Genomic DNA, 25,038 nt, shown 5'->3' with positions numbered 1-25,038 from the left:
AAGGAAGTTGTAGATTTTCTAATCTACACAGACAGTTAATAATAATGACTTGCAGTCAGGAATATAATGGGTCACATAGGTAGTGTAGAGAGGGCTGCCTCAAGGTGGGGTGGTTGAGGGTTAAAAAAACAGTTGGGGGTGAGATAGGGATGTTGGGTTGTTGAAGGGTGATTTAATGATGTTGGGTGGTTGAAGGGTTGAGGGTGAGTTAACGATGTTGGGTGGTTGAGGGTGAGTTAACGATGTTGGGTGGTTGAGGGTGAGTTAATGATGTTGGGTGGTTGAGGGTGAGGTAATGATGTTGGGTGATTGAGGGTGAGTTAATGATGTTGGGTGATTGAGGGTGAGTTAACGATGTTGGGTGATTGAGGGTGAGTTAATGATGTTGGGTGATTGAAGGGTTGAGGGTGAGTTAACGATGTTGGGTGGTTGAGGGTGAGTTAATGATGTTGGGTGATTGAAGGGTTGAGGGTGAGTTAACGATGTTGGGTGGTTGTGGGTGAGTTAATGATGTTGGGTGGTTGAAGGGTTGAGGGTAAGTTAATGATGTTGGGTGGTTGAGGGTGAGTTAATGATGTTGGGTGGTTGAAGGGTTGAGGGTGAGTTAACGATGTTGGGTGGTTGAGGGTGAGGTAATGATGTTGGGTGGTTGAGGGTGAGTTAATGATGTTGGGTGGTTGAAGGGTGATTTAATGATGTTGAGTGGTTGAAGGGTTGAAGGGTGATTTAATGATGTTGGGTGGCTGAGGGTTGAAGGGTGATTTAATAATGTTTGGTGGTTGAAGGGTTGAGAGTGAGTTAATGATGTTGGCTGGTTGCAACTGTGTCCATCCATTCAGTTGAGCATGCAGGACTCGTAGGTTGGCACCAAGTATTTAATGTTGATGAAAGCGTCCTCTCCCACGCAGCGCTCACACACCTCCAGGGTCTCCTAGATCAGCTCTCTGATGTTCTCCCTCTTCTGCTGGCTGTAGTCAAGGCCGTCCCCCGAGTTGACTGTGGACCAGACAGGGAGATTTAGTTTAGTTTATTTCATGTACACAGCTAGAAGCTGAATTGCAGTACACAAAAAAGTAATCCTAGCTAGGTAGCCACTCCTCTCCTCCCCTGGGTGTTAAGGCTGAGGGGAAGGGAATGTTGAAAATGTACAATTGTTCTCACAGCAGCAGGACTGTCTCTGAGAGACAGTGATACAGAAATACATTCCACCGGGCCATGCTAAATCATTCCACCAGGCCACGCTAAATCATTCCACCGGGCCATGCTAAATCATTCCACCAGGCCACGCTAAATCATTCCACCGGGCCATGCTAAATCATTCCACCAGGCCACGCTAAATCATTCCACCGGGCCATGCTAAATCATTCCACCAGGCCACGCTAAATCATTCCACCGGGCCATGCTAAATCATTCCACCAGGCCACGCTAAATCATTCCACCAGGCCATGCTAAATCATTCCACCAGGCCATGCTAAATCATTCCACCAGGCCATGCTAAATAATTCCACCAGGCCACGGTAAATCTGATGCTGCGGTTAGTGTGACGTATCTGATATTCCAAACACAGTGCTGCCCACTGAATTCAATTTACATAACTCTCCCCACCTCTTTCTCTCCCTCTCTCTGTCGAACTCTCTGCTCTCTCTCTCTCTCTCTCTCTCTCCATCTACCTCTCTCTCTCACTTGAACTTTTCTCCTCTCTCTCTCTCTCTCTCTCTGTCTACCTCTCCCTCTCTCTCTCTCTCTCTGTCTACCTCTCTCTCCATCTATCTCTCTCTCTCACTAACTTTTCTCCCTCTCTCTCTCTCTCTCTGTCTACCTCTCTCTCTCTCTGTCTACCTCTCTCTCCGTCTACCTCTCTCTCTCTCTCTCTCTCTCTCTTTCTGTCTAACCTCTCTCTCTCTCTCCATCTATCTCTCTCTCTCACTAACTTTTCTCCCTCTCTCTGTCTACCTCTCTCTCTCTGTCTACCTCTCTCTCTGTCTACCCCTCTCTCTCTCTCTCTCTCTCTCTCTTTCTGTCTAACCTCTCTCTCTCTCTCTCTCTCTGTCTACCTCTCTCTCTCTCTCTCTCTCTCTCTCTCTCTCTTTCTCTCTCTCTCTCTTCGTCTACCTCTCTCTCTCTCTCTCTCCGTCTATCTCTCTCTCTCTCTCTCTCTCTCTCTCTCTCACTCTCTAAATGTTCTCCCTCTCGCTCTCTCTCCATCCACCTCTCTCTCACTCTCTCTCAATTCAATTCAATTCAATTCCAATTTAAGGGCTTTATTGACATGGAAAACATGTTAACATTGCCAACGCAAATTAACTAGATAATAAACAAAAGTGAAATAAACAATAAAAATGATCAATAAACACTACACTCTCAAAAGTTCCAAAAGAATAAAGACATTACACATGTCAAACTATGTGCAAATAGTTAAAGTACAAAAGAGAAAATAAATAAACATAAATATGGGTTGTATATAAAAATGTTCTTTGTTCTTCACTGGTTGACCTTTTCTTGTGGCAACAGGTCACACATCTTGCTGCTGTGATGGCACACTGTGGCATTTCACCCAGTAGATATGGGAGTTTATTAAAATTGGGTTTGTTTTCTAATTCTTTGTGTATCTGTATAATCTGAGGGAAATATGTGTCTCTAATATGGTCATACATTTGGCAGGAGGTTAGGAAGTGCAGCTCAGTTTCCACCTCATTTTGTGGGCAGTGTGCATATATCCTGTCTTCTTTTGAGAGCCAAGTCTAGGTTTGGGTCAGTCACAGTGGTCAGGTATTCTGCCACTGTGTACTCTCTGTTTAGGGTCAAACAGTATTCTGGTTTGCTCAGTTTTTTTTGTATTTTTTTTCCAATTCGTCAAGTAATTATCTTTTTGTTTTCTCATGATTTGGTTGGGTCTAATTGTGTTGCTGTCCTGGGGCTCTGTGGGGTCTGTGTTTATGAACAGAGCCCCAGGACCAGCTTGCTTAAGGGACACTTCTCCAAGTTCATCTCTCTGTAGGTGATGGCTTTGTTATGGAAGATTTGGGAACCGCATCCTTTTAGGTGGTTGTAGAATTTAATGGCTCTCTGGATTTTGAAAATGTAGTGGTTATCGACCTAATTCTGCTCTGCCTGCATTATTTGGTGTCTTACGTTGTACACGGAGGATATTCTTTCAGAATTCTGCATGCAGAGTCTCAATTTGGTGTTTGTCCCTTTTTGTGAATTCTTGGATGGTGAGCAGACCCCAGACCACACAACCATAAAGGGCAATGAGGTCTATAACGGACTCAAGTATTTTTAGCCTGATCCTAATTGATATGTTGAATTTTATGTTCCTTTTGATGGCATAGAAGTCCCATTCTTGCCTTGTCTCTCAGATCGTTCACAGCTTTGTGGAAGTTACCTGTGGTGCCGATGTTACGCTGAGGTCTGTATAGGTTTTTGTGTGCTGTAGGGCAACGGTGCCTAGATGGAATTTGTGTTTGTGGTCCTGGCGACTGGACCTTTTTTGGAACACCATTATTTGTGTCTTACTTGGATTCACTGTCAGGGCCCAGGTCTGACAGAATCTGTGCAGAAGATCTAGGTGCTACGTTAGTCCCTCCTTGGTCGGGGACAAAAGCATCAGATCATCATCAAACAGTAGACATTTGACTTCAGATTCTAGTAGGGTGAGGCCGGGTGCTACAGACTGTTCTAGTGCCCTCACCAATTCATTGATATATATGTTGAAGAGGTTGGAGTTAACCTGCATCCTTGTCTCACCCCACGGCCCTGTGGAAAGAAATGTGAGTTTATTTTTATCCATTTAACCACACACTTGTTGTTTGTGTACATGGATTTTATAATATCGTATGTTTTTCCCCGCAACACCCCTTTCCATCAGTTTGTATAGCAGACCCTCATGCCAAATTGAGTCTAAAGCTTTATTGAAATCAACAAAGCATGAGAAGACTTTGCCTTTGTTTTGGTTTGTTTGTCAATCAATTAGGGTGTGCAGGGTGAATACGTGGTCTGTCGTACTGTAATTTGGTAAAAAGCCAATTTGCCATGTTCTCAGTACATTGTCTGCTGTTAATGATAATGTGGAGGATTTTCCCAAGGTTGCTGTTGACTAATTTCCCACGGTAATTATAGGGGTCAAATTTGTCTCAACTTTTGTGGATTTGGGTAATCAGTCCTTGGTTCCAAATATTGGGGAAGATGCCAGAGCCAATGAGGATGTTAAAACAGTTTAAGTATAGCCAGTTGGAATTTGTGGTCTGTATATTTTGTAATTTCTTTGAGGATACAATCAAAAACACAGGCCTTTTTGGGTTGGAGGGTATGCATTTTGTCCTGTAGTTAATTCAATGTAATTGGAGAATCCAGTGGGTTCTGGTAGTCTTTAATAATGTAACAGTTTTCCTCCTCTTCTGACGAGGAGTATGAAGGATCCGACCAATGCGCAGCGTGGTAAGTGTTCATGTTATATTTATTAAACTGAACACAAAAGTAACAAGGCGCAAACACGGCAAAACCGAAACAGTCCTATTAGGTGACAAAACAGGAAACAACTACGTACAACCCATAGTGGGAAAACAGGCTGCCTAAGTATGGTTCTCAAACAGAGACAACGATAAACAGCTGCCTCTGATTGGGAACCATACCAGGCCTAAACATAGAAAAACAAAATCATAGAACAACACATAGAATGCCCACCCCAACTCACACCCTGACCAAACTAAAACCGAGACATAGAACAACACATAGAATGCCCACCCCAACCCTGAGCAAACTAAAACCGAGACATAGAACAACACATAGAATGCCCACCCCAACCCTGAGCAAACTAAAACAGAGACATAGAACAACACATATAATGCCCACCCCAACCCTGAGCAAACTAAAACAGAGACATAGAACAACACATAGAATGCCCACCCCAACCCTGAGCAAACTAAAACAGAGACATAGAACAACACATATAATGCCCACCCCAACCCTGAGCAAACTAAAACAGAGACATAGAACAACACATAGAATGCCCACCCCAACCAAACTAAAACAGAGACATAGAACAACACATAGAATTCCCACCCCAACCAAACTAAAACAGAGACATAGAACAACACATAGAATGCCCACCCCAACCAAACTAAAACAGAGACATAGAACAACACATAGAATGCCCACCGAACCAAACTAAAACAGAGACATAGAACAACACATAGAATGCCCACCCCAACCAAACTAAAACAGAGACATAGAACAACACATAGAATTCCCACCCCAACCAAACTAAAACAGAGACATAGAACAACACATAGAATGCCCACCCCAACCAAACTAAAACAGAGACATAGAACAACACATAGAATGCCCACCCCAACCAAACTAAAACAGAGACATAGAACAACACATAGAATGCCCACCCCAACCAAACTAAAACAGAGACATAGAACAACACATAGAATGCCCACCCCAACCAAACTAAAACAGAGACATAGAACAACACATAGAATGCCCACCCCAAACAAACTAAAACAGAGACATAGAACAACACATAGAATGCCCACCCCAACCCTGACCAAACTAAAACAGAGACATAGAACAACACATAGAATGCCCACCCCAACCAAACTAAAACAGAGACATAGAACAACACATAGAATGCCCACCCCAAACCAAACTAAAACAGAGACATAGAACAACACATAGAATGCCCACCCCAACCCTGACCAAACTAAAACAGAGACATAGAATGCCCACCCCAACCAAACTAAAACAGAGACATAGAACAACACATAGAATGCCCACCCCAACCCTGACCAAACTAAAACAGAGACATAGAACAACACATAGAGAATGCCCACCCCAACCCTGACCAAACTAAAACAGAGACATAGAATGCCCACCCCAACCCTGACCAAACTAAAACAGAGACATAGAACAACACATAGAATGCCCACCCCAACCCTGACCAAACTAAAACAGAGACATAGAACAACACATAGAATGCCCACCCCAACCCTGACCAAACTAAAACAGAGACATAGAACAACACATAGAATGCCCACCCCAACCCTGACCAAACTAAAACAGAGACATAGAACAACACATAGAATGCCCACCCCAACCCTGACCAAACTAAAACAGAGACATAGAACAACACATAGAATGCCCACCCCAACCCTGACCAAACTAAAACAGAGACACAGAACAACACATAGAATGCCCACCCCAACCCTGACCAAACTAAAACAGAGACACAGAACAACACATAGAATGCCCACCCCAACCCTGACCAAACTAAAACAGAGACACAGAACAACACATAGAATGCCCACCCCAACCCTGACCAAACTAAAACAGAGACACAGAACAACACATAGAATGCCCACCCCAACCAAACTAAAACAGAGACATAGAACAACACATAGAATGCCCACCCCAACCAAACTAAAACAGAGACATAGAACAACACATAGAATGCCCACCCCAACCAAACTAAAACAGAGACATAGAACAACACATAGAATGCCCACCCCAACCAAACTAAAACAGAGACATAGAACAACACATAGAATGCCCACCCCAAACAAACTAAAACAGAGACATAGAACAACACATAGAATGCCCACCCCAACCCTGACCAAACTAAAACAGAGACATAGAACAACACATAGAATGCCCACCCCAACCAAACTAAAACAGAGACATAGAACAACACATAGAATGCCCACCCCAACCCTGACCAAACTAAAACAGAGACATAGAACAACACATAGAATGCCCACCCCAACCCTGACCAAACTAAAACAGAGACATAGAATGCCCACCCCAACCCTGACCAAACTAAAACAGAGACATAGAACAACACATAGAATGCCCAACCCAACCCTGACCAAACTAAAACAGAGACATAGAACAACACATAGAATGCCCACCCCAACCCTGACCAAACTAAAACAGAGACATAGAACACATAGAATGCCCACCCCAACCCTGACCAAACTAAAACAGAGACATAGAACAACACATAGAATGCCCACCCCAACCCTGACCAAACTAAAACAGAGACACAGAACAACACATAGAATGCCCACCCCAACCCTGACCAAACTAAAACAGAGACACAGAACAACACATAGAATGCCCACCCCAACCCTGACCAAACTAAAACAGAGACACAGAACAACACATAGAATGCCCACCCCAACCCTGACCAAACTAAAACAGAGACACAGAACAACACATAGAATGCCCACCCCAACCCTGACCAAACTAAAACAGAGACAAAGAACAAAACATAGAATGCCCACCCCAACCAAACTAAAACAGAGACACAGAACAACACATAGAATGCCCACCCCAACCAAACTAAAACAGAGACACAGAACAACACATAGAATGCCCACCCCAACCCTGACCAAACTAAAACAGAGACACAGAACAACACATAGAATGCCCACCCCAACCCTAACCAAACTAAAACAGAGACACAGAACAACACATAGAATGCCCACCCCAACCCTGACCAAACTAAAACAGAGACACAGAACAACACATAGAATGCCCACCCCAACCCTGACCAAACTAAAACAGAGACATAGAACAACACATAGAATGCCCACCCCAACCAAACTAAAACAGAGACATAGAACAACACATAGAATGCCCACCCCAACCCTGACCAAACTAAAACAGAGACATAGAATGCCCACCCCAACCCTGACCAAACTAAAACAGAGACATAGAACAACACATAGAATGCCCACCCCAACCCTGACCAAACTAAAACAGAGACATAGAACAACACATAGAATGCCCACCCCAACCCTGACCAAACTAAAACAGAGACATAGAACACATAGAATGCCCACCCCAACCCTGACCAAACTAAAACAGAGACATAGAACAACACATAGAATGCCCACCCCAACCCTGACCAAACTAAAACAGAGACACAGAACAACACATAGAATGCCCACCCCAACCCTGACCAAACTAAAACAGAGACACAGAACAACACATAGAATGCCCACCCCAACCCTGACCAAACTAAAACAGAGACACAGAACAACACATAGAATGCCCACCCCAACCCTGACCAAACTAAAACAGAGACACAGAACAACACATAGAATGCCCACCCCAACCCTGACCAAACTAAAACAGAGACACAGAACAACACATAGAATGCCCACCCCAACCAAACTAAAACAGAGACATAGAACAACACATAGAATGCCCACCCCAACCAAACTAAAACAGAGACATAGAACAACACATAGAATGCCCACCCCAACCAAACTAAAACAGAGACATAGAACAACACATAGAATGCCCACCCCAACCAAACTAAAACAGAGACATAGAACAACACATAGAATGCCCACCCCAACCAAACTAAAACAGAGACATAGAACAACACATAGAATGCCCACCCCAAACCAAACTAAAACAGAGACATAGAACAACACATAGAATGCCCACCCCAAACAAACTAAAACAGAGACATAGAACAACACATAGAATGCCCACCCCAACCCTGACCAAACTAAAACAGAGACATAGAACAACACATAGAATGCCCACCCCAAACCAAACTAAAACAGAGACATAGAACAACACATAGAATGCCCACCCCAACCCTGACCAAACTAAAACAGAGACATAGAACAACACATAGAATGCCCACCCCAACCCTGACCAAACTAAAACAGAGACATAGAATGCCCACCCCAACCCTGACCAAACTAAAACAGAGACATAGAACAACACATAGAATGCCCACCCCAACCCTGACCAAACTAAAACAGAGACATAGAACACATAGAATGCCCACCCCAACCCTGACCAAACTAAAACAGAGACATAGAACAACACATAGAATGCCCACCCCAACCCTGACCAAACTAAAACAGAGACACAGAACAACACATAGAATGCCCACCCCAACCCTGACCAAACTAAAACAGAGACACAGAACAACACATAGAATGCCCACCCCAACCCTGACCAAACTAAAACAGAGACACAGAACAACACATAGAATGCCCACCCCAACCCTGACCAAACTAAAACAGAGACAAAGAACAAAACATAGAATGCCCACCCCAACCAAACTAAAACAGAGACACAGAACAACACATAGAATGCCCACCCCAACCAAACTAAAACAGAGACACAGAACAACACATAGAATGCCCACCCCAACCAAACTAAAACAGAGACACAGAACAACACATAGAATGCCCACCCCAACCCTGACCAAACTAAAACAGAGACACAGAACAACACATAGAATGCCCACCCCAACCCTAACCAAACTAAACTAAAACAGAGACACAGAACAACACATAGAATTCCCACCCCAACCCTGACCAAACTAAAACAGAGACACAGAACAACACATAGAATGCCCACCCCAACCCTGACCAAACTAAAACAGAGACATAGAACAACACATAGAATGCCCACCCCAACCAAACTAAAACAGAGACATAGAACAACACATAGAATGCCCACCCCAACCCTGACCAAACTAAAACAGAGACATAGAACAACACATAGAATGCCCACCCCAACCCTGACCAAACTAAAACAGAGACATAGAACAACACATAGAATGCCCACCCCAACCCTGAGCAAACTAAAACAGAGACATAGAACAACACATAGAATGCCCACCCCACCCCTGACCAAACTAAAACAGAGACATAGAACAACACATAGAATGCCCACCCCAACCCTGACCAAACTAAAATAGAGACATAGAACAACACATAGAATGCCCACCCCAACTCTGACCAAACTAAAACAGAGACATAGAACAACACATAGAATGCCCACCCCAACCCTGACCAAACTAAAACAGAGACATAGAATGCCCACCCCAACCCTGACCAAACTAAAACAGAGACATACAAAAGGAACTAAGGTCAGGACGTGACAAATAGTTGATTCTAAGATTTGTATTTGATCATGTATATGTTTTTGCTGTTTGTTCTTTGTTCTTTGTTAAAGGACCAAAAAGGAACTAAGGTCAGGAGGTGACAAATAGTTGATTCTAAGATTTGTATTTGATCATGTATATGTTTTTGCTGTTTGTTCTTTGTTAACGGACCAAAAAGATTCGAGAAGGGGTTTACCCATACGTCTTGGTTCAGGATGGATAACTCTTTGTGCTGTTGTTTGTTTAGTGTTTTCCAATTTTCCTAGAGGTGGTTAGAGTCTATGGATTCTTCAATTACATTGAGCTGATTTCTGACGTGCTGTTCCTTATTTTTCCGTAGTGTATTTCTCTATTGTTTTAGTGATACACCATAGTGAAGGCATAAAATCAGATTTTCTGGGTCTCTATGTTTTTGGATGAATGGGTTACTCAATTTATTTCTAAGCTTTTTGCATTCTTCATCAAACCATTTGTCAGTGTTCTTCATTTTCTTAGGTTTTCTGTTAGATTTTTTTTTTTAGATTTGATAGGGAAGCTAAGAGGTCAAATATACTGTTTAGGCTTTCTACTGCCAAGTTTACACCTTCACTATTACAGTGGATCTTTATTCCAGGAAGTTGTCTAAAAGGGATTGAATTTGTTGTTGCCTAATTGTTTTTTGGTAGGTTTCCATCCTTCCATCTATAGCATTTTGTAATATTATTCAGTTCCTTTAGCTTTGATGCCTCATGATTGAGTATTGCTCTGTTCAAGTAGACTGTGATTTTGCTGTGGTCTGATAGGTGTCAGTGGTCTGAGTGTGAATACTGTGAAAAACTCTGGGTTGAGGTCAGTGATAAAGTAGTCTACAGTACTGCTGCCTAGAGATGAGCTATAAGTGTACCTACCATAGGAGTCCCACGAAGCCTACCATTGACTATGTACATACCCAGCATCTGACTATGTTGTCGTAATTGTGCCTAGGGGGGCATATGGGGGAGGGAATGTTGTCACCTCCAGGCAGGTGTTTGTCCCCCTGTGTGCTGAGGGTGTCAGGTTCTTGTCCAGATCTGGCATTTAGGTTGCAAAAAAACTAGTACATGTCCCTGGGCCTGGAAATGATTGATTTCCCCCTTCAGGATGGAGAAGCTGTCTTCATTAAAGTATGGGGATTCTATTGGGGGGATATAGGTAACACAGGAGGACATTTTTCTCTGTTGAGATCATTTCCTTTTGAATTTCTTGCCAAATGTAAAATGTTCCTGTTTTGATTCATTTAATAGAGTGAGTTAGGTCTACTCTATATCAAATTAGCATACCCCCTGAGTCCCTTCCCTATTTCTCACCTGGTAGTTTGGTGGATGGGACTACCAGCTTTCTCTAACTTAGAGGGCGACCAGTGGGTCCATCTCCTCTCTACCATGTTTCTTGTAGGATGACAATGTCTGTATTTCTGATTTATTCGGTGAAGTCCAGGTTCCTGCTCTTTAGGCCAAAGGCAGATGACTTCAGGCCTTGGATATTCCAGGATGATATAGTGAAGGCTTTGTGTTCCATAAAGTGTCCAATGTTGTTAGTCGTGTGGTTTGGCCTCAGACCAGTAAGTGTGAGCAGAGCATGCTGAGCATCTGGTACCTGCCATTGGCTTGGGCTATTGTAAGACTGGGAGTTGGGCCTATTTGCCTGCTCACGGCCTGGGCGTATGTGTGACTTCCATGTTGATGCCCTCTCTGCGGGAGTGGGGGGCATGGGGTGGGCAGGAGGGACATAGAGCTGATCTGAGGGGGCCTAAATGGGGTGTGGGCATGGTTGACTTGTAGGGGTGTTCACTGGTTGGGTTGGGGGTCTGGATGTGGCTGGTGGTGCTTTGGTCTGGATGTAGGTCCTCTCGGCGTGGGTCCTGTATGTGTAGGTCTGGGGGGTGGACCTGATCGTAAAGGCTGTTCTAGTCCAGGGTGGACCTGGTCATAAAGGCTGTTCAAGTCCAGGGTGGACCTGGTGATAGAGGCTGTTCTAGTCCAGGGTGGACCTGGTCATAGAGGCTGTTCTAGTCCAGGGTGGACCTGGTCATAAAGGCTGTTCTAGTCCAGGGTGGACCTGGTCATAAAGGCTGTTCTAGTCCAGGGTGGACCTGGTCATAGAGGCTGTTCTAGTCCAGGGTGGACCTGGTCATAGAGGCTGTTCTAGTCCAGGGTGGACCTGGTCATAAAGGCTGTTCTAGTCCAGGGTGGACCTGGTCACAAAGGCTGTTCTAGTCCAGGGTGGACCTGGTCATAAAGGCTGTTCTAGTCCAGGGTGGACCTGGTCATAAAGGCTGGTCTAGTCCAGGGTGGATCTGGTCATAAAGGCTGTTCTAGTCCAGGGTGGACCTGGTCATAAAGGCTGTTCTAGTCCAGGGTGGACCTGGTCATAGAGGCTGTTCTAGTCCAGGGTGGACCTGGTCATAAAGGCTGTTCTAGTCCAGGGTGGTCCTGGTCATAAAGGCTGTTCTAGTCCAGGGTGGACCTGGTCATAAAGGCTGTTCAATTCCAGGGTGGAGTGGTGGGCACTGCTGCCTTGTATAGGTGGACCTGGTCATAGAGGCTGTTCTAGTCCAGGGTGGAGTGGTGGGCACTGCTGCCTTGTATAGGTGGACCTGGTCATAGAGGCTGTTCTAGTCCAGGGTGGAGTGGTGGGCACTGCTGCCTTGTATAGGTGGACCTGGTCATAGAGGCTGTTCTAGTCCAGGGTGGAGTGGTGGGCACTGCTGCCTTGTAGAGGTGGACCTGGTCATAGAGGCTGTTCTAGTCCAGGGTGGACCTGGTCATAAAGGCTGTTCTAGTCCAGGGTAGAGTGGTGGGCACTGCTGCCTTGTATAGGTGGACCTGGTCATAGAGGCTGTTCTAGTCCAGGGTAGAGTGGTGGGCCAGGTAAACCTTTGGTTTTGAGGCACAGTCACAGGAAATACTTGGTTTACCTGCTGTGTGGTAGCAGGGTGAAAGTCTTTTCATGGTAGCAGGGTTGAAGTCTTTTCGTGGTAGCTGTGTGGAGATCACCACTTGTAAGTTGGGGAAAGTAGAGGAAGCTTTTTCAATCACTCCCTTGAGTGCTGTGGCCACCCTTTCCTGCTGGGCTCTTAGGTCATTTGTGCATATGTGTATTATCATGTGACTGGGTGAGCCTAGTTGGTCCTCAGACAGAAGGTCTAGGGAGCGCTGGTTGTTTGTACACCAGAGTTTAGACACTGTGTGGTTGGGGGGGGAAATATTTTCTGGTATTTATTTCCCATTTGAGTCCATAAGGAGTACACTCTGGCTTGTGTATGTCCTCAGTGGGTGTGGGAGGGTTGTCAGGAGGGCTATCAGGGTGGCTGACAGGGGGGGCTCAGAGGGGGTGGGATCCCCTGGGCTTGTGGTTCTTCGTTTGTCTGTCCTGCTGTGGTGTCGAGACTTTGGTCAGGGTCTGGTGTGGACTGTTCTGCTGTGATGTCGAGGCTATGGTCAGGGTCTGGGGTGGACTGTTCTGCTGTGATGTCGAGGCTATGGTCAGGGTCTGGTGTGGACTGTTCTGCTGTGATGTCGAGGCTATGGTCAGGGTCTGGTGTGGACTGTTCTGCTGTGATGTCGAGGCTATGGTCAGGGTCTGGGGTGGACTGTTCTGCTGTGATGTCGAGGCTATGGTCAGGGTCTGGGGTGGACTGTTCTGCTGTGATGTCGAGGCTATGGTCAGGGTCTGGGGTGGACTGTTCTGCTGTGATGTCGACTGGCTCGAGGCTATGGTCAGGGTCTGGGGTGGACTGTTCTGCTGTGATGTCGAGGCTATGGTCAGGGTCTGGGGTGGACTGTTCTGCTGTGATGTCGAGGCTATGGTCAGGGTCTGGTGTGGACTGTTCTGCTGTGGTGTCGAGACTTTGGTCAGTGGCTGAGGTGGACTGTTCTGCTGGCTTCTCTGCAGGGGTGGCTAGCTCTCTAATGGGTTGTTCTCTGTCACATTCCACCCCCCTCACCCTCTCCTCCAGCACTCTAATCCTCTAGTGCTCGGTTCTTCTCCTGCTCCTGCTCTTTCTCCTGTTGATGTTGTCTCACCTCAGTCCAGAGTGCAGATATGTCTCTCTCCAACTCCAGCTCTCCGGGTCTGGTTGAGGGGGTGTCGTTGAGCTGGACAATTTTTGTCCTGACTGGAGTGTGTTCATCTGCTGTTCCAGGTCCAACAATCTTACCTCCAGCTGGGTGAATGTATCCTTAATTTTCAATGAGGGAGTAGTACTCTGTGCTGGGAGGTTGACTCTCCGCTTGGGGTTGCTCATCTGTGGGGTTGTATAATGAAGAGGTCTGGTGTTACATGCACGGAGTGGTGGTGTCTTTCACAAGAGAGAGCTTATCCTGATGAACTATCTCTTATAGGACTCTCTCTGGCTCTATAACACAGATTAACTCCACGACACTCACAGAGAAACAGACACTGAGAACTTGCTATGGTTGTAGGCAAATTATGTAGAATGCCCTGAGGTGAAATTAATGATTTACATAAATAGAATTAGCAAAAAAATACATTTAGATACTTGTTCTTTAAAACACAAACAAGATGCACACATGCAAGGGCATGTAAGTACACACGCACGCATGCACACACACATGCATACACACATGCATACACACATGCATACACACAAACAGTGTGCAGACATCACTCTCTGTCTTGGCAGAAGAGAACGTTTCAGTATTTTCTGTAGTGAGGAGTGATTTGTAATGCAGGACATGCAAATAGAGATATTGTGGGAACACATTGACCTCACATTAGAGACTGAAAGAGATAGGCACTCCACCTGAGAAGAGTGTGTGTGTGTGTGTGTGAGAGAGAGAGAGAGAGAGAGAGAGAGAGAGAGAGAGAGAGAGAGAGAGAGAGAGAGAGAGAGAGAGAGAGAGAGAGAGAGAGAGAGAGAGAGAGAGAGAGAGAGAGAGAGAGAGAGAGAGAGAGAGAGAGAGAGAGAGAGAGAGAGAGAGGAATCCTACCTGCCTGTTATTCCTCCCACTTCAAGGGGGACCCCTCGCGCCCCTCACTCACAAGCCCAATTAGGACTGAAGAGAAGCTCTGAAAAGTCTTCTTTCACTGTCTCTCACCTGTTTTCTTTCTTTCTCCCTCCTCCTCCAACCTTCCTCTTTCTTTTCTCACCCTCTCTGCTAGCTGCTCATTAAAACACAAAAGGGGCTAGTCACATAAAAAGGAGCCTGGTAAGCAATAACTGTCTCGCACACTCAGAGCTGCCTAGACTGGCGGGGTTCTAGGAGTCTGCTTCCTCTGTTTCTCTGAAGGTTTGGGCTCCTCCTCTTTTTACACGATTTGAGACATTTTGGATACCACATACTGTAAGGTTGCCTACAGTACAAGTTTAGGATGTTATCAAATGGTGATTACAGTATAGCCTAACACTTTTTTAAATAACCTATATACAGTGCCTTGCAAAAGTATTCATCCCCCTTGGCGTTTTTCCTATTTTGTTGCATTACAACATGTAATTTAAATGGATTTTTATTTTTATTTCATGTAATGGCCATACACAAAAAAGTCCAAATTGGTGAAGTGAAATATAAAAAATAACTTGTTTAAAAATTTAAAAAATTTAAAACATGGAAAAGTGGTACGTACATATGTATTCACTCCTTTGCTGTGAAGCCCCTAAATAAGATCTGGTGCAACCAATTGCCTTCAGAAGTCTCATAATTAGTTATATTAAGTCCACCTGTGTGCAATCTAAGTGTCACATGATCTGTCACATGATCTCAGTATATATACACCTGTTCTGAAAGGCCCCAGAGTCTGCAACACCACTAAGCAAGTGGCACCACCAAGCAAGTGGCACCATGAAGACCAAGGAGCTCTCCAAACAGGTCAGGGACAAAGTTGTGGAGAAGTACAGATCAGGGTTGGGTTATAAAAAAGATCTGAAACTTTAAACATCCCACAGAGAACCATTAAATCCATTATGGTGGGGGTATGGTATTTGTGCATCTGTAACTTTCTCACTCATCATTATTCACGATTCATTTAGGATTATCCCAAATCATGGTAGGATCCACATTAATATAGAAGTGTTTAAACACATATTCTATTCTTATTTACAATAAAAGTGTCTCCAAAATGACACCATGCATTATTTACCCTTCATTTCTATTGGGCACAAAATAACCTGAAACACAACCAAAACAAACAGCAAATGCATCCAACATGATTGCAGAGTCACAAGGTTGATGTAGTCATTGTGTGGTATGAATACGGGACAAAATATGGAACTTTTGACTACTTTAATACACAAGTGAATTTGTCCCAATGCCTTTGGTCCCCTAAAATGGAGGGTCTATGCATAAAAAGTGTTGTAATTTCTAAACAGTTCACCCAATATGGATGAAAATACCTTCAAATGAATGCTGACATTCTGCACATTAACCTCATAGTCATTGTATAGTTGTATAAGAGGTTTGTCCTCTTTCAGCTTTCCAAAGATGGAACAAAATGGCTGCCATTCTGAGTCCAACCATTCAGTTTTCCAAAGATGATGGAACAAAATGGCTGCCATTCTGAGTCCAACCATTCAGCTTTCCAAAGATGATGGAACAAAATGGCTGCCATTCTGAGTCCAACCATTCAGCTTTCCAAAGATGATGGAACAAAATGGCTGCCATTCTGAGTCCAACCATTCAGCTTTCCAACGATGGAACAACATTTCTAGGGAGGAAATGGCTCTTGTCAAAGTTCGAAGATGCTTTTGCAACTGACTGACGGCCAATAGTACCGAACAGGGCTATACTACAGGCAAACAGAAGATGTAAAGGCAGCGTATAGAGCCAAAATATCCCTCCATAATCTCTATGCATGTGTGTGTCTGGTACCTAGGCTAACAGCCTGTCCCCTCTTTCCATCTTTATAAAATAATTCTAAGAGCTCAAGCTGGGCCGGAGGACCATAAAACCTTAATAGGATCCAAAACTGGATTACAGAAGTGGAGTGAAGCACTGTAGTTAAATCTGCTCCCAAAGGCCATCAGAGGTAAAGGAAGTAAATGTGTGTTTGTGGTCGTTTGTGTGTAAAGACATTTCTGACAGTGATCAGAGCAAGAACACAGTGCAAATTACAAACAGGATAAGACGACCAGCCTTGGCCCGCGTTATTAACAATTTACAGTACACCTTCTCCTACAACCATATGCACTCACTCAACACACTCCGAGAAAATACACTACATGACCAAAAGTATCAAGCTCGTCCAATATCTGAGTTGCTCCCCCCTTTGCCGCTATAACAGCCTCAACTTCTCTGGGAAGGCCTTCCACTAGATGCTGGAACATTGCTGCAGGGACTTGCTTCCATTCAGCCACACGAGCATTGGTGAGGTTGGGCACTGATGTTGTGCGATTATGCCTGGCTCGCAGTCGGCGTTCCAATTCATCCCAAGGGTGTTCGTTGAGGTTGAGGTCAGGGCTCTGTGCAGCTCAGTCAAGTTCTTCCACACCAATCTCAACAAACCATTTCTATATGGACCTCACTTTGTGCATGGGGGCATTGACATGCAGAAACAGGAAAGGGCATTCCCAAAACTTTGTGTGCTGTAGCGTTAAGATTTCCCTTCACTGGAACTAAGGGGCCCGAACCATGAAAAACAATCCCAGAGCATTATTCCTCTTTCACCAAACTTAAAGTTGGCATTATGCATTGGAGCAGGTAGCTCTTTCCTGTCATCCGCCAAACCCAGATCCATCCGTCAGAATGCCAGATGGTGAAGCGTGATTCATCACTCCAGAGAACGCATTTCTACTGTTCAATGGCGTCTAGCTTTACACCACTCCAACCGTCGTTTGGCATTGCGCATGGTGATCTTAGGCTTGTGTGCGCCTGCTCAGCCATGGAAACCCATTTTATGAAGCTCCCCACGAACAGTTATTGTGCTGACCTTGCTTCCAGAGGCAGTTTGGAACTCGATAGTGAGTGTTGCAAACGCTATGCATTTCAGCACTCAGCGGTTCCGTTCTATGAGCTTGTGTGGCCTACCACTTCATGACTAAGCCACTGTTGCTCCTATTCGTTTCCACTTCACAATAACAGCACTCACAGTTAACGGGTGAAGTTCTAGCAGGGCAGAAATATGACAAACTGACTTGTTGGAAAGGTGGCATCCTATGACGGTGCCACATTGAAAGCCACTGAGCTCCTCAGTAAGGCCATTCTACTGCCAATGTTTGTCTATGGAGATTGCATGGGCGTGTGCTCGATTTTATACACCTGTCAGCAACAGGTGTGGCTGAAATAGTTGAATCCACTACTTTGAAGGTGTGTCCATGTACTTTTGTATATGCAGTACCAGTCAAAAGTTTGGACACCTACTAATTCAAGGGTTTTTCTTGATTTTTACTATTTTCTACATTGTAGAAGAGCCAATCAGTTGTGTTGTGGCAAGGTTAGGGGTGGTATACAGAAGATAGCCCTATTTGGTAAAAGACCAAGTCTATATTACGGCAAGAACAGCTCAAATAAACAAAGAGAAATGACAGTCCATCATTACTTAAAGACATGGTCAGTCAATCAGGAAAACTTCAATAACTACAGCCTCAAAAACCATCAAGCGCTATGATGAACTGGCTCTCATGAAGACCGCCACAGGAAAGGAAGACCCAGAGATACCGCTGCTGCAGAGAATAAGTCCATTAGAGTTCATTACAGCCTCAGAAATTGCAGCCCAAAAAAATGCTTCACAGAGTTCAAGTAACAGACACATCTTAACATCAACTGTTCAGAGGAGACGATGTGAATCAGGCCTTCATGGTCGAATTGCTGCGAAGAAACAACTACTAAAGGACCAATAATAATAGACTTGCTTGGGTAAAGAAACACGAGCAATGGACATTAGACCAGTGGAAATCTGTCTTTTGGTCTGATGAGTCCAAATTTGAGATTTTTGTTTCAAACCGCTGTCTTTGTGAGACACAGAGTAGGTGAACATATGATCTCTGCATGTGTGGTTCACACTGTGAAGCATGGAGGAGGAGGTGTGATGGTGTAAACTTTACACTGTAAAGGTTGCTTTGCTGGTGACACTGTCTGTGATTCATTTAGAATTCGAGGCCATCATGGCTACCACAGCATTCTGCAGAGATACACCATCCCATCTGGTTTGCTCTGTATGCCAAAGAGCCAAAACAAAAACAAATGTGTCATTGTCCCCATACTTCAGTATTTCACTTGCTTTGGCAACGTAAACATGTTTCCCATGCCAATAACACCCTTTGAATTGAATTGAGAGAGAAAGAGAGAGAAAGAGAGAGAGAAAGCAGGGAGGGAGAGAGAGAGGTTTGCTTTGTGACATTCCTAAAACAACAAATATTTGGCCATCCCATTGATGCTGCTGAATACCATTCCCTCATTGTGGTTTGCTAAGAGACTGATGACACAGCTGTGTCTCTCTCTCTCTCGCTTCCTTTCCCTATCACAGGAACTCACACCCTGGTGTGAGGCCCACTCCCGCTGTGTTGCTTCTCCAACTCAGCCACTGTGTGTGATCGATCAATAACAGTACACACTCATTCCAGCCAAACACACCCAGACATCCTCATAGGAGGGCTGAGGGGCTTTCACACACCAGTGGCCACACACACACACACACACACACACACACACACACAGGAAGGGTGAAGTCATTTAACCATTACCAGCAACACACCAAGAGTGGTTTCAGAAAATAAATCAAATAGCCTAGGCTTAAAACACGAGACATGCATCTACGCTATGGACATAAAGTATACGTTGCCAGATCTGTTTGTGATTTAGCCAACTCCTCTGCATGACTACAGATTTGGCAACTAGGCTAGAGGTGACTGAAGAGGTCAACATAAGGAAGATGTTTATGAGCAACTGTTGGTATATTATCGCCGTGGGGATTTTCTCCAACAGCATATCACCACGTGTTCATTTCTTCTCCAATTGTGCTTCAGCCAAGTGTCATGACCAAAAGCAACATTGCCTCATTTGTCACGGCGGTGAACTAACATTGCCGGATAAAGAGCTCATCTTCCCTGATGTATCTGTTTTCAAAGCTGTTAATATCCCCATGATTGTTTCCATTAGGGTCTACGGATAGTAGAGAGGCTACAGGCTTTCCTCCCAAGTCCAATCCCTTCCTAGGTTGGCGTATGGGCCCTGGTGAAAAGTAGTGTACTATACAGGGAAAAGGATGGCATTTGTGATGCAGCCCTAATGTCCTAATGGCTTCCTATTACAGACATTCAGGAGTAACGAGAGAACGGTATGGATATGGTAAATGCAGAGAGAGAGAGAACGGTATGGATATGGTAAATGCAGAGAGAGAGAGAGAACGGTATGGATATGGTAAATGCAGAGAGAGAAAGAGGGAGAGAGAGAGAATGGTATGGATATGGTAAATGCAGAGAGAGAGAAAGAGAGAGAGAGAGAGAATGGTATGGATATGGTAAATGCAGAGAGAGAGAGAGAACGGTATGGATATGGTAAATGCAAAGAGAGAAAGAGAGAATGGTATGGATATGGTAAATGCAGAGAGAGAGAAAGAGGGAGAGAGAGAGAATGGTATGGATATGGTAAATGCAGAGAGAGAGAGAGAACGGTATGGATATGGTAAATGCAGAGAGAGAGAGAGAGAGAACGGTATGGATATGGTAAATGCAGAGAGAGAGAAAGAGGGGGAGAGAGAGAATGGTATGGGTATGGTAAATGCAGAGAAAAGGGGGAGAGAGAGAGAGAGAATGGTATGGATATGGTAAATGCAGAGAGAGAGAGAGAACGGTATGGATATGGTAAATGCAGAGAGAGAGAACGGTATGGTTATGGTAAATGCAGAGAGAGAGAAAGAGGGAGAGAGAGAGAGAATGGTATGGATATGGTAAATGCAGAGAGAGAGAACGGTATGGATATGGTAAATGCAGAGAGAGAGAGAGAATGGTATGGATATGGTAAATGCAGAGAGAGAGAGAACGGTATGGATATGGTAAATGCAGAGAGAGAGAAAGAGGGAGAGAGAGAGAGAATGGTATGGATATGGTAAATGCAGAGAGAGAGAAAGAGGGAGAGAGAGAGAGAATGGTATGGATATGGTAAATGCAGAGAGAGAGAGAATGGTATGGATATGGTAAATGCAGAGAGAGAGAGAATGGTATGGATATGGTAAATGCAGAGAGAGAGAGAACGGTATGGATATGGTAAATGCAGAGAGGGAGAAAGAGGGAGAGAGAGAGAATGGTATGGATATGGTAAATGCAGAGAGAGAGAGAATGGTATGGATATGGTAAATGCAGAGAGAGAGAGAATGGTATGGATATGGTAAATGCAGAGAGAGAGAGAGAACGGTATGGATATGGTAAATGCAAAGAGAGAAAGAGAGAATGGTATGGATATGGTAAATGCAGAGAGAGAGAAAGAGGGAGAGAGAGAGAATGGTATGGATATGGTAAATGCAGAGAGAGAGAGAACGGTATGGATATGGTAAATGCAGAGAGAGAGAGAGAATGGTATGGATATGGTAAATGCAGAGAGAGAGAGAACGGTATGGATATGGTAAATGCAGAGAGAATGGTATGGATATGGTAAATGCAGAGAGAGAGAGAATGGTATGGATATGGTAAATGCAGAGAGAGAGAGAACGGTATGGATATGGTAAATGCAGAGAGAGAGAAAGAGGGAGAGAGAGAGAATGGTATGGATATGGTAAATGCAGAGAGAGAGAGAATGGTATGGATATGGTAAATGCAGAGAGAATGGTATGGATATGGTAAATGCAGAGAGAGAGAGAATGGTATGGATATGGTAAATGCAGAGAGAGAGAGAATGGTATGGATATGGTAAATGCAGAGAGAGAGAGAACGATATGGTAAATGGATATGGTAAATGCAGAGAGAGAGTATGGAAGAGTAAAGAGAGAGAGAATGGTATGGATATGGTAAATGCAGAGAGAGAGAGAATGGGTAAATATGGATATGGTAAATGCAGAGAGAGAGAGAATGGTATGGATATGGTAAATGCAGAGAGAGAGAGAATGGTATGGATATGGTAAATGCAGAGAGAGAGAGAATGGTATGGATATGGTAAATGCAGAGAGAGAGAGAATGGTATGGATATGGTAAATGCAGTAAATGCAGAGAGGGAGAGAGAATGGTATGGATATGGTAAATGCAGAGAGAGAGAGAATGGTATGGATATGGTAAATGCAGAGAGAATGGTATGGATATGGTAAATGCAGAGAGAGAGAGAGAGAATGGTATGGATATGGTAAATGCAGAGAGAGAGAACGGTATGGATATGGTAAATGCAGAGAGAGAGAGAGAACGGTATGGATATGGTAAATGCAGAGAGAGAGAGAGAACGGTATGGATATGGTAAATGCAGAGAGAGAGAACGGTATGGTTATGGTAAATGCAGAGAGAGAGAACGGTATGGTTATGGTAAATGCAGAGAGAGAGAGAACGGTATGGATATGGTAAATGCAGAGAGAGAGAAAGAGGGAGAGAGAGAGAACGGTATGGTTATGGTAAATGCAGAGAGAGAGAGAACGGTATGGTTATGGTAAATGCAGAGAGAGAGAACGGTATGGTTATGGTAAATGCAGAGAGAGAGAGAACGGTATGGTTATGGTAAATGCAGAGAGAGAGAGAACGGTATGGTTATGGTAAATGCAGAGAGAGAGAACGGTATGGTTATGGTAAATGCAGAGAGAAGATGGTTATGGTAAATGCAGAGAGAGAGAGAACGGTATGGTTATGGTAAATGCAGAGAGAGAGAGAGAGAACGGTATGGTTATGGTAAATGCAGAGAGAGAGAGAACGGTATGGATATGGTAAATGCAGAGAGAGAGAGAGAATGGTATGGATATGGTAAATGCAGAGAGAGAGAGAATGGTATGGATATGGTAAATGCAGAGAGAGAGAGAGAATGGTATGGATATGGTAAATGCAGAGAGAGAGAGAGAACGGTATGGATATGGTAAATGCAGAGAGAGAGAGAACGGTATGGTTATGGTAAATGCAGAGAGAGAGAGAGTGAGAGAATGGTATGGATATGGTAAATGCAGAGAGAGAGAGAACGGTATGGTTATGGTAAATGCAGAGAGAGAGAAAGAGGGAGAGAGAGAGAACAGTATGGTTATGGTAAATGCAGAGAGAGAGAGAACGGTATGGTTATGGTAAATGCAGAGAGAGAGAGAAATGGTATGGATATGGTAAATGCAGAGAGAGAGAGAATGGTATGGATATGGTAAATGCAGAGAGAGAGAGAGGTATGGTATGGATATGGTAAATGCAGAGAGAGAGAGAATGGTATGGATATGGTAAATGCAGAGAGTATGGATATGGTAAATGAGAGAAGAGAATGGTATGGTTATGGTAAATGCAGAGAGAGAGAGAACGGTATGGATATGGTAAATGCAGAGAGAGAGAGATGGTTATGGTAAATGCAGAGAGAGAGAGAAATGTATGGTTATGGTAAATGCAGAGAGAGAGAGAACGGTATGGTTATGGTAAATGCAGAGAGAGAGAGAACGGTATGGTTATGGTAAATGCAGAGAGAGAGAGAGAGAGAGAATGGTATGGATATGGTAAATGCAGAGAGAGAGAGAATGGTATGGATATGGTAAATGCAGAGAGAGAGAGAGAGAGAGAATGGTATGGATATGGTAAATGCAGAGAGAGAGAGAACGGTATGGATATGGTAAATGCAGAGAGAGAGAGAATGGTATGGATATGGTAAATGCAGAGAGAGAGAGAACGGTATGGTGATGGTAAATGCAGAGAGAGAGAGAACGGTATGGTTATGGTAAATGCAGAGAGAGAGAGAACGGTATGGTTATGGTAAATGCAGAGAGAGAGAGAGAGAATGGTATGGATATGGTAAATGCAGAGAGAGAGAGAGAACGGTATGGTTATGGTAAATGCAGAGAGAGAGAGAATGGTATGGTATGGTTATGGTAAATGCAGAGAGAGAGAGAACGGTATGGTTATGGTAAATGCAGAGAGAGAGAGAGAATGGTATGGATATGGTAAATGCAGAGAGAGAGAGAATGGTATGGATATGGTAAATGCAGAGAGAGAGAGAATGGTATGGATATGGTAAATGCAGAGAGAGAGAGAACGGTATGGATATGGTAAATGCAGAGAGAGAGAACGGTATGGTTATGGTAAATGCAGAGAGAGAGAGAGAATGGTATGGATATGGTAAATGCAGAGAGAGAGAGAAAGTATGGTTATGGTAAATATGGTAAATGTAAGCAGAGAGAGAGAGAACGGTATGGTTATGGTAAATGCAGAGAGAGAGAGAATGGTATGGTTATGGTAAATGCAGAGAGAGAGAGATGGAATGGTATGGTTATGGTAAATGCAGAGAGAGAGAGAATGGTATGGATATGGTAAATGCAGAGAGAGAGAGAGAGAACGGGTATGGATAGTAAATGGTATGGATATGGTAAATGCAGAGAGAGAGAGAACGGTATGGATATGGTAAATGCAGAGAGAGAGAGAGAATGGTATGGATATGGTAAATGCAGAGAGAGAGAGAGAGAACGGTATGGATATGGTAAATGCAGAGAGAGAGAGAGAGAGAGAGAGAATGGTATGGTTATGGTAAATGCAGAGAGAGAGAGAGAGAGAGAATGGTATGGATATGGTAAATGCAGAGAGAGAGAGAGAACGGTATGGTTATGGTAAATGCAGAGAGAGAGAACGGTATGGTTATGGTAAATGCAGAGAGAGAGAGAGAACGGTATGGTTATGGTAAATGCAGAGAGAGAGAGAGAGAGAGAATGGTATGGATATGGTAAATGCAGAGAGAGAGAGAACGGTATGGTTATGGTAAATGCAGAGAGAGAGAGAACGGTATGGTTATGGTAAATGCAGAGAGAGAGAACGGTATGGTTATGGTAAATGCAGAGAGAGAGAGAGAAGTATGGTTATGGTAAATGCAGAGAGAGAGAGAACGGTATGGATATGGTAAATGCAGAGAGAGAGAGAGAATGGTATGGATATGGTAAATGCAGAGAGAGAGAGAGAGAATGGTATGGATATGGTAAATGCAGAGAGAGAGAGAGAGAGAGAGATGGTATGGATATGGTAAATGCAGAGAGAGAGAGAGAGAACGGTATGGATATGGTAAAAT

The 25,038-nt window shown here is 44.0% G+C and overlaps 1 pseudogene; it reads right to left on the bottom strand.

The window, feature by feature from the left end:
* Positions 1-480: 480 nt before the first annotated feature.
* Positions 481-25,038, bottom strand: part of LOC135561642 (parkin coregulated gene protein-like) — a 325,154-nt pseudogene continuing 300,596 nt past the window's right edge.

This window comes from Oncorhynchus nerka, linkage group LG18 (assembly GCF_034236695.1).
Source record: "Oncorhynchus nerka isolate Pitt River linkage group LG18, Oner_Uvic_2.0, whole genome shotgun sequence".
Taxonomy (NCBI): domain Eukaryota; kingdom Metazoa; phylum Chordata; class Actinopteri; order Salmoniformes; family Salmonidae; genus Oncorhynchus; species Oncorhynchus nerka.
Note: the sequence above shows the minus strand (reverse complement) of the source record. Positions and strands in the feature narration are given on the sequence as shown.